At 51.8% G+C, this 11,049-nt stretch overlaps 1 long non-coding RNA gene across 1 annotated transcript; it reads right to left on the reverse strand.

The window, feature by feature from the left end:
- Positions 1-9,074: 9,074 nt before the first annotated feature.
- LOC104669882 lies at positions 9,075-10,474 on the reverse strand. Its single transcript, XR_749052.2, has 3 exons — positions 10,406-10,474; positions 10,069-10,305; positions 9,075-9,740 (listed from the first exon to the last, which is right to left on the reverse strand). It is a non-coding gene; the product is annotated as an uncharacterized LOC104669882 (long non-coding RNA).
- Positions 10,475-11,049: the final 575 nt, after the last annotated feature.

Consider the following 11,049-nt stretch of genomic DNA (forward strand, 5'->3'; position numbering starts at 1 on the left):
TACCTGCTGTTCGCCACAATGGGACCCGAGTCCCGGGCTGCCTCTGGAGGCAGGAGAAAAGGGCTGAGATAATGACTGGGCTCAGCTACCGCTGCTCTCTTCAGAGAAAGGAGAAGAGGGAGGAGGCAAAACCTCCCAGATAATAAAGAAGTAACAAATGAGGAATAAAAGCTTATGGAAGACATCTTAACCCAGGGATGAAAAAGTGTCGACATCTGTGAGGCTTTCTGCACCAGCAGACCCGGCCCTGATGAAAACCCTCCAAAAGCCATTCATCGCAGCAGAGGCAAAAAGGCTACGTTTTTCTATGGGGCGTCGAGGGCTCGAGGAGGCCACCCTTTCCTTTTCGGATGCTGCTGAACCAAGCGCTAATGTTCCTCTCCAGCTTTATTAAGGAACCGGGGCGGGAGGAGAATGGAGGGCTGGGATCATCGTTATCCCAAAGTCTGTGAGGTGGGTGGATTTAGGAGCAAGCTAGATGTGTGCACATTGAAGTAAGGAAGAAAAGCCAGAGGAATCAGAGAGAACTCTGTTGAACAAGGGTCTCTTTTGACCGGGGCCTTTAGGAAGGACGCGGCTGCAGGAAAAGTAATCCTCTTAGCACCGACTTATGTGTGTGTACAAAACAGGGAAATCAAATCTGAATGTCCTCATTGCATTTGCTAAAATACCTAATGAAAACACAAAGATTCCTTTTTCTGATCTTCACCTTTCTTTCAGAAGCCGGAGAGTAGCAGATGTTTGCTCATAAGGCTGATGTTGTAAAAATTCAAACTGGGAGTTTGGGTTGGGAGAGGAGCTGACCTACTCTCTTTCCAAGGGGTGTGGGTTGCAGAACTTTGAGCCTTTGTATCTCCCCCCGGGGTTTTCGACACCCTCCTGCCTTGTTGCCTTTGAGGCAGTATATGTGGTTTCACTTCTTGAGTTTGTGCTCCATGTTCACCGTTGGAATGACTCTCTGGAGGCCTCAGTGAAAGAAATCTCAAATCCTGGCCAACAAATGCAGCTTCCTGAAAAGAGTGGGGAAGCTGGTATAAAGAAATGCGCTCCCAAATTAGTGGCTGCTCTGCAGTTGGGGATCACTGTGCCCTGGCCAGGGAGCACCAGGATGGTCCTCACCCAAACCCACATACTTACACTCCACATACCCCCACACACCTACACCCAGGCATACACTCCCCCAACTTATCCACACATGCACATAACAGCCCACACCACTCACGCTCATGTACACACACACACACACACACACACACACACACACACACACACGTGTCCTTCCAGTTATAGATACACCTCCCCGGCCAGTGCACTCGACAGCACACGCATCCTCTTGCTCCCAGTCTGAATGGTCGTACTCAGTCTTATGGGCAGGCATCCTCCTTCCCCATCTCTAATACACCAGGCTTTCGATCACATGTGTCAGTTATGACTTGGCTTTAAAATGAAACAGGATGGTTTGCGTCCTTTGTAGGGACATGGATGCAGCTGGAAACCATCATTCTTAGCAAACTATCACAAGAACAGAAAACCAAACACCGCATGTTCTCACTCATAGGTGGGAACTGAACAATGAGATCACTTGGACTCGGGAAGGGGAACATCACGCACTGGGGCCTATCATGGGGAGGGGGGAGGGGGGAGGAGGGAGGGATTGCATTGGGGAGTTATACATGATATAAATGATGAATTGATGGGTGCTGACGAGTTGATGGGTGCAGCACACCAACATGGCATAAGTATACATATGTAACAAACCTGCACGTTATGCACATGTACCCTAGAACTTAAAGTATAATAAAAAAAAAAAAAAATGAAACAGGATGCAAGTGAGGATAAGTCAAATGTTTGGGGGATTGCCAAGGAGATTTTACCTAAGCTAAAACAGGAGGGTGCACTTTTATTTTTCCTTTCATGTATTACAGGGCTATTTTAAATTCAAAACTATTGTTTGCTATTGGGATAGAAAAGGAACAGAAGTGGAGGAGGCAGCCGTAGAAAGGTGGATTATGGCTCCGGGTCCGGTGTGAGCTGCTCATCTGTGGGCTGGCTCTGTGGTGCTAGGCAGCCTGGGCAGGTGGTGAGATCCCAGGTCCTCAAAGTATTTAAGCAGTGGGCCAAGCATCCTCTATCATCATCAGTTGGAGGGAATTCCTGTGCAAGGTGTGCAGTGGAGCTGAACGAGCTCTGATGTCTTTTGCAAACTTAATAATAATATGGAGTGTGCTAATTGTGTGCTAGTCTCTATTCTAAGGGTCTTCAATGGATTCTCCAATTTTCCCAGCTCTATCATGTGAAATCTCTCATTATGCACACTTTGTAGGTAAGGAAACAAGCCTAGAGTGGCTGGGGACATAGGTAGTAGTGACAGAGCCTGTATTGAAACCCAGATGTACCCACCACCACGCTTAGGTGATTTACCTCGCACTGCAAGGCCTCTTAAGAGAACCTGGTGCTGAGTGATTTTCTGTTCCTTCCTTTCGTTGGTCAGCAGGAGAGGGTTGGGTTTGTGCCCTTCCTGGTTCATCCCCTGATAACCTAGCATTGGTCCTCCCTATTCCTTTGGAAGAATGACGGAGCCCGGGAACATCTCTGGTTGGCTTGTCCCTGGGAAGCATTCCATGTCCAGCTGCCAGACCCCAGAACCACTGAGGGGGTGGAATCTTGTTCCTTGCTGCAGCAGAAGGCACTCAAGTCAGAGGCCCCAGCCATGTGCTTATAGAACCCTTTTGGCAGCCACTCTAAGGCTTGAGGATCATTGGGGAGAATGGCAGCCCTCCAGATTTGTGCATCCATCTGAGAAGCACACCTCCTCAATCTCCATCCCTCATCTCCAGGCCCCCTCTACTGAGAGGAGAACATAGCCCACCTAGACGAAGTGCAGCGGACACCTCTGGTCCTTTTCTCTTCACCATGCCTAATGTTCCAGGGATCGGGGTGTCACAACCACAGACCTGGAACCTTGAGAGTCACTGGATCAAACTCCTTGTGGTGGCTCTGAAGATGTGTGTACAAATTCATTGACACTACACCCTTCAAGAGGCGGAGCTTACTATCCTCTTCTTGAGTGTGGACTGGACTTGGTGACTAGTCCACTAGAGACTAGAATATGGCAGAAATGATGGATGTCACTTGGAAATAGTCACTTGGATAATTGTGAAATTAGATGATGGAAAGGCAGTAGCTTCTGTCTTGGGCTCTCCATCTGTCTCTGTCTCTGTCTCTGTCATCACTTGCTCTGGGAAAGCCAGTTTCCATGTCATGAGGCAGCCTAGGGGGAGGCCTCTGTCGTGAGAAACAAGGATGAGCTTGGAAATGGATCTTCGGAGCCTGCCAACAGCCATGCGTGTGATCCTGGAAGCTGGTCTTCCCCCACTGTAACCTCAGGCTGACTGTGGCCCCCAGAGGACATCTTGACTGCAACCTCATAAGAGATCTTGTGCCAGAACTATCCAACTCAACCACTCCCAGATTCCTAACCCCAAGATGATAGATGTTTGTCGCTTTAAGCTGCTGCATTTGGGGGTCATCGTGATGCAGCCACAGATCACTCATGCCCTCCTGTGCTGTGCGGTTGGGAGAAGCGAGGGCCTGCTGGGGAAAGTCACTTTCCCAATTTCACAAAGGACAAGTGAGTGCTTGAAATTAACTCAAATATTTTGACTTCTTGTCTAGTGCTCTTTCCACTACATCAGACTTCCTCTCACTGCCATTTCCCACAAATAAACCAGAAGAATTGAGTTTGGCAAACCTCTGCCTGCTTTTGAGCTCAGATTTTTCTGGTATGAGCGGGATGGACATAGCAGGGGACGCAGCAATGACAGAGAACTGGTGGGGACAGAGGGCTGTTTAAGGGATTGTTTGACAGTATAACAACCTCCACATCTGCCCTTCTCCCCAGGGCTCACATTTTGGCTGATATGGGAAGTTCAACCCACACATATGAATTCTGAATTTAATACAGAACTTACCAACCAGAAATGACTGGGTGAAGTAAGTGTAATTTGCCTGTGTTTATTTTTTTTTTTATGAACTTAAGCAAAGTTTATGGAAAAAAGGAACCCGCCGATCACGAAATGTAGCTATTTACATCTCTCCAACTCTCTTTGTGAGTGTTCTTTGCACAGCTGTAATGACCTATGCAGACTCCATAGTGTTTGCCTTCCTCCCTCAGCAAGTGTTCTGTTGTGCCCCGGGCGGGCCCTGTGCGGCTGCGAGCTCAGAGCCTACTGCGTCTGGCTCTCCGAGACCACCCTCCTGTTCACCCCGTGCCCTGCTGCTGTCCACTCCTCCTTCTCTGACCCCTTGGCTCTGCCCCAGCTCCTCTCCCACCCAAGCCTTCTTGCCTGGCTCACTTGTTGGAGCACAGCTGCGTGCTCAGGCATAGCATCTTGACACTCTCTCAGCTCCATTTTGGGCTTGTCCCCGGCTCCTCATGCTGCAGAGGCAGTAGGCACACTCCTGTGCCCCTCTGAGCCATGGAGGCTGCACAGCCTCGCTGTTGATGCCGGGCCTGAGATGTCACTGCTTGTGACAATTTCACTTCCCTGGTGACTCAGGCCACCTTGGGTTCTTAGCATGTCTTCCTCTGGCCTCTCCCACCCGGCCTGAATCACAGAAGCAGCTGGCTTGTTAGAATGCAGGTGCCGGGCCCTCACCCAGTCCTTCTGAATCTGGAGAAGGGGCTGGGAATCTGCATTTTTACAACCTCCCCAGGTAATGCTGGTACCCACTACAATGGGAGAATGACGGCTCTGCTCTTGCCCCTTGTTTACAATTTGGAGCTTTTAAAAATGTCTTGATTGGCCTGGTGTTTTAGAAAATCTTGGAGAGACGGTCAAGAGCAACCCTCGATTCTCTGAACCTAAGCCCTCAGCCGGAGTGACCCTGCTTTCACCTCCATGTTCTCCCGCCTCCTTCTCTTCCCGTCACCTCTTTTCATCTATGGCAACAGCAGGTCAGAAAAAGCCAGGACATCATTCTCATTGGTCTGCTCAGCTTCCCCGGAAGCCCAGGGAATGGTTTCTGAGGGAGGCACTGGCAATTATTGGCCAAAATGAGGGCTAGGAATTTCTGATTGGCCTCTGAGGTTGGTTTTGTGTGTACTGTGCATGGAGGATGGATCACATGGATGGAGGGGTGGTCTATACCATGGGTGGGCTTAGGACGAGGCGCCTGATGGGTGTGCTTTGCAGAGTCCTCTCTTGTATCCTCCCCCCCTGTCATGGGGGCCAGTTCCCCAGGGCTTCTAATTCAGTGTTTCCTCCCAAATAGAGGAAAACCTTCCTGACTCGCCTGGAGTTTCTAAACTATCCCTCACTCCTCAGTCGTGAGGGGCAGGCCCCTACCCTGGACCTCAGAGTTGTCCATAGGATGGTTCCATAGGATGAGGGGTTCCGGATAGATGGCCTGGGAAGTCCTTTCCAGTCTGAGGCTTTGTGTTATTGACTGCAGATAGAGGTCTCTCAGTGCCACCAAGACCCCACCCTGGCCATGACCTCCTCCCCTCCCAGGGTGGCTGGACCTACGGCATTGTGGCGTGATCCAATCCCCTTGTGAGTAGAGACCAAAACAGGGCTCCTGTCCCAGAGTCCTGGGAAGCCCACCAAGCTGAAGCATCAGTCAGTCCAACACAGGGAGGCAGGTTGGAGGGGCTTAGAGTGCCGTGGGCTGCAGGCATGGCTCCTGTCCTCTGTGCACGCTCACACTCGCTCCCAGTGCCCTCCTAGCGAGTTGGTGGCAGCCGAGTAGCAGCTAGCTCCTAGCTTTGTAGCTTTGCTTTGAGGCCTGGGATGCCTAAACTCTCCCCAAGGCATTTCCCCTAACTGCCTGCCCCCTGAGAAAGAGCTCCAACCCTTAGAGAATCCAGGGCTGGATGGATGCACAGTGAAAGATGTAATAGGAGTCTAAGCAAAGCCACAGAGGCATAGGCTGCAACCCCCAACCCTGACAGCTGTTCTTCCCTGCATGACGGACAGACACAGCCTCAGCCTGGAAATGCCCTCCTGGGTATCATCTGGTGACTTCTACCACTCAAACTGTGGGTCTTAAGGGATGTTAGTCAAGAGAGCAATTATTGTTCACAGCCCAGGATGACCTATAAAGGGCCCACCTTTTCATGGGCCCATCTCCTCTCCTGCCAGTCACTGAGATTCCTTGGCTCCCTTGGCAAGCCCTAACCTATCAGTCCTCCACACAGGCACCCCCGGAAGGAGGCTGCCTTGGGCAGAGGAACTCATCTCCTTCACCTCTACCCTCGGGCCCCATGAGTGAGACAGGCTGAAACCTCCTCAGATTCTGGGGCCTTTGGTTCAGGGGCAGGAGCTATTCCATTAGTTTGATACCGACTTCCATAGCTGGGGACTGAGACCATAAATCCTGACCCAGACACATGACAGCAATGGCCAGTGAAACAGGGTGGATACAAAAAGTTGCCATGAATGGGAGAGAGGAGCCAGGGTATGGGGTGGACCGCAAAGGCTGACCTTTTCCCCTCAAAAGAAAGATGATCCAAAGATGTCACCCTCACAGACATGGTTAGGGCTGCAATAGAAAAGAAACTTCTAGTCCTTCTGGTCCCTGACCCTGGGCAGGTCAAGCAATATCTCTGGGCCTCAGTTTCCCTATTGGTAAAATGTCCAGATATACTGATTGATTGACAATAAGGCTTGTCCCACCATTTGTGTTCTATGTTTTATATCTCTTCTGTAAGTTTCTAGTTTCCCAAAGGGTATGTCTGGGGGAAGAGTAGCTGAGAAGACAGAAAGCGCAGTCCTTGAAGGCAGGTGTGAGGGGAGTGCGCACAGGAGGGTATTTCCCAGGATTGGAGAGTTACTTTCTCCATTCTGGAGATGGGGAAATAGCTTCAGAGATGCTGAGCGAGCCCAGGGCTGCAGTGTGGCTGAACTGGGTTTGGACTGCACTTTCTGTTGCTCTTTCTGCAGGACTGTCCCTGCCTTTCTCCTTCCAACTCCATTTGTTAGAGTCCCTCCACCCTCTCAGTCCCTCTCACTGACCTCTCCATGTGGCCTTCCCTGGCCCCCCACGCAGAATCGATTGCTCCCCACCATGCCCAATGGCACCTTGTCTCCCCTGCTCTTGCCCCCTTGCCTTCTCCTTGGACCAGAGACAGTCCACCCGTCCCAGTGGCCTGGGAGCTCCTCGAAGGCTGGGATTCCACTTCTGAAGTCTTTCTCTCCTGGCCCCGCCACAAGGAATGGCACAGAGTAGGTACTCCGGGAACGAGTGTGAAATTGAGGTTACCCAGAGGGTCCTTCTGCTTCAACATGTGGATTCCTCACATCTGTCACCTCCCTTTTGGCCTTAGAGGTGTGACTGTCTGTGTAACCCCCAGCCTAACCCCTAGAATAGTCCTGTATGTTGAAGCCCACACCCCAGTGTAGGTGGGCAGCTGGGAGGGAACTCCTTCTGTTAATTATGCCTTAAAGGGCACTCTCTCCGAGGGCCTTCTAGACTAGGCAGGAGAGTGGGGATCCTAGATCCCCTGCCCCTTCCTAGAGACAGGAGGTTGGTGAGTCCCCACCTCTAGCCCTCTGAGCTGTCATGACTGTGACCTCCCCATCTTTCCATGACCTGTTTTCACCGACAGCAACGGGAGGTCAGAAGAAGCCCATATGTCATTCTCATGGTCCATCCACCTTTTGTTAGGAGCCCAATGAGGATAAGAACCAAGTACGGCTTATGTTTGCTCTGACTCCTAGCTCTGTGTGCGGGGCATGGAAGGGAATCAAAGAAGGATTTTTGGAACTGAATAGAATGTATTCTAAGTATTTAGCCCAGGATTGTTAGACCTAAAGGATGGCCAAACATCAGAAGGGACCTTCAAGCTCAAGCAGTGAGCCCAGCCCCGTGTTGGGCATGAGACTCTATCTGAGATTCAAGGACGAGATTTGTCCGAGGTCATGTGGAACTGCCTGCCGACATTCACTCTGTGGTCTGTGCCTTCTCCTTCCACAGGGGAGACTGTGCCCAGTGGGCCAGGTGGTTTCAGGGAGTGGCAGCCCAGGGGCAGTGGAAATAGCATGGGCTTTGAAGTAAAAAAGACCTGAGTTTGAATATGGCTCCACATATTCCCATGTGTTGCCTTGGCAATGACTTCGTCTTTCTGGGTTTCACTTATTTTATAAAAGGGGAATAATGTCCACCTTGAAGTTTGCTGTCATGTTTAAAAGGAGGTAATGTTTGGCCAGGGGCGGTGGCTCATGTCTATAATCCCAGCACTTTGGGAGGTCCAGGTGGGTGGATCAGGTCAGGTCAGGTCAGGAATGACCTAAACTGAACTCCTGGTCCAAGTCAGGAGTTTGAGACCAGCCTGACCAACATGGCAAAAACCCATCTCTACTAAAAATACAAAAATTAGCTGGGCATGGTGGCACATGCCTGTATTCCCAGCTACTCCAGAGGCTGAGGCAGAAGAATCGCTTGAACCCGGGAGACAGAGGTGGCAGTGAGCCGAGACTGCGCCACTGCACTCCAGCCGGGGCGGTAATGTTTGTGGACTGCCTGAATGCACAGTAGCTACTCAAGAAATAGTGTAGCCCCAGGCATTCCCCTTCCCTGTTGGCGGGGACAAGGGGATACATTTTTGTCCCTGTGGGGCCTAAGGAGTTCATTCCCCTAGTGTTCCTCAGCTCTAGTTACATCCACGTGCCACCAGCTTCCCCTTCTCTGAGGTTGCCCAGGGGATAAAGGGGGATTGGCTGTGGGAGGATGGCCTTTCTTCCCTGCTGTGCTGCTGGGGCCAAGAGGGGCCACACACAAACTTGCTCAAGGTCTTCTTTGGCGGAATCCAGGTCCCTGGGCCCTCACCCTGCCAGCGGTGTGACCTGGGACGCTTCTTCTCCTCTCTGAGCCTCAGAGTCCCCCCTGGGATTTCACAGGATAACAACCTGCCTTGTCTGCAGCTTGGAGCTGTTGCAAAGATCCAGGTAAGCATTTTACACACAGCAGAGTCCTGTGCAAACGCCGGGAGTCATCAAAATTTTCTTGTAAGCACCATTATTTTCTTAAGGAAACTTCAAGAAGTAAAAGAGCCGTATACTATATCTTGCAAAACAAATTTTTTAGCAGCAGAGAAAAAATGGAGGAGAGGTTAAAAAGAAAAAAAAAGGATTTGAGCCAGTAGCTTCAACTCCCTTGTCAGCCAACTAGAGGAAAGAAGTGACTTACAGAGGTTTATTTCCAAGGGAGCCTGTCTGAGCCAAGAAGAGCTGTTGCCAACCCAGCCAGGGCCTGAGGCCAAGGCCTCATGGGGGGCCAACTGCCTGTTCGCCCTTCCAGACCTCATTTCTCCTACTGCACGTTAGACCAGGGTGCTGGAGTCAGGGTGCCAGAGGGCCTCAGGGCCTGGCTTCTCCCGGCTGGATCTGCTTCTCTTCCTCCTCCACGGAAGAGCCTCGAGGGAGGGGAGGAAGGAGAAAATCCAAACCCCTTGCTGGGTGTATGTTTCTGAGGCTTAACCAGAGTCTGTCCCGTGACTGCCCAGCTCTAAATCAGGGCTGGAGGGATGGTGGCGGAGACTGGGAGGAGACTGGGAGGAGACTGGGGAGTGTCTGAGGAAGGGCTCGGAGGCTTTGGGGAGGTCCTGGGAGGCAGGAGAGGCCCCTTCTCTTGCTTTCTCTGCCTGCCGCAGAGCTGGCTCACCGACCAGTAGACTTCTGTCCCCTTTCCTGTTTCTTGCCTTTCTCAGCTGCCTCCCAGCTCAGGCTCCACAGCTGTCCCTGAAACACAGGCACAGGCCTTGGCACAGCCTTCCTTCCCCTCTTCCCCTCCTTGCCCTCCCCAGTGGGCCATCCAGGCCTGGGCTGGCTCTCGGGAGGCCCGCGCTCCCCGGGCTGCCTGTGGGTGACACAGGGAGCACTGGTCTGCCTGGCTTGGGCTTCCGTGCCTTCCTCATGTTGCAGGGCGGGTGGGGACTGTGGCAGTAGGCATGCCGCCGAGTTGGGAAGTCCTGAAAGCTGCCCAAAGCCCAGTTAGAAAGGAACGAGGGGGCGGACTTGGCCAGAACCCTTGCCGGGCAGCCGCCATCAGCAGCCACTGAAACCTTACCTGGCCCAGGCTGCGGCTCTGACTGATGAATGGGAGGCCAGCCAGGAAGGCGCTTCCTCCTGCCAGATGCTCCGTGAGCACTGGCCAGTGGCTGTGACTGACGTGTCATTCCTTTTCACCAAGTGCTAAAAGACGAAGGAAGCTGGTGGAAAGACCTGGCTCCAGGACAGGAAGGCAGATGGCAGGCTGGGCACGTGTTTCTTCCTCGGCCTGGTGTGGTCACACTGCTCACCTATGCTTGGAGAGAAAAGGTCAGGGTCAGCCCTAGAGTCAGTCCCTCCAATCCCCTTATTTTACAGACTGGGAAACTGAGGCCTGGCAAGGGGAAGGGACTCACCCAGTGACTTCACAGCTCTCAGCCCTGTGCCATTTCTCTCGTCCTCTGCTGCCTCTCACTGAACCAAGCAAGCCCAGACTGCCCAAAGGATCAATGGATCAAAGGTCTGAAAAATTAGCTGATTGGAGCCAGGCCTGCATTTCTCAAAGAAAAAACATATTTCATCATCAGCTACACTTCCCAGTTCCCAAGGGTCTCCTCCTTTCCCTCCCTTCCCTCCCTCCCTCCCCTTTCTTTTTTCTTTTCTTTTCTTTTTGAGACAGAGTCTCACTCTGTCACCCAGGCTGGAGAGCAATGGCGGGATCTCGGTTCACTGCAACCTCTGACTCCCAGGTTCAAGGGATTCTCCTTCCTCAGTCTCCACAGTAGCTGGGATCACAGGCACCTGCCACCACACCCAGCTAATCTTTTTTTTTTTTTTTGTATTTTTAGTAGACACGGGGTTTTACCATGTTGGCCAGGCTGGTCCCTAACTCCTGACCTCAAGTGATCTGCCCACCTCAGCCTCCCAAAGTGCTGGGATTACAGGTGTGAGCCACTGCTCCCGGCCAGACCATTCCTTTCTAAGGCATGAGTTAGGATGCACATTTCTTGGAAAGGATTTTCTTATTCCAGTTAATTTCCAGATGCTGAAATTTCAGGTA

The sequence above is a fragment of the Rhinopithecus roxellana genome, chromosome 1, assembly GCF_007565055.1.
Source record: "Rhinopithecus roxellana isolate Shanxi Qingling chromosome 1, ASM756505v1, whole genome shotgun sequence".
Taxonomy (NCBI): Eukaryota; Metazoa; Chordata; class Mammalia; order Primates; family Cercopithecidae; genus Rhinopithecus; species Rhinopithecus roxellana.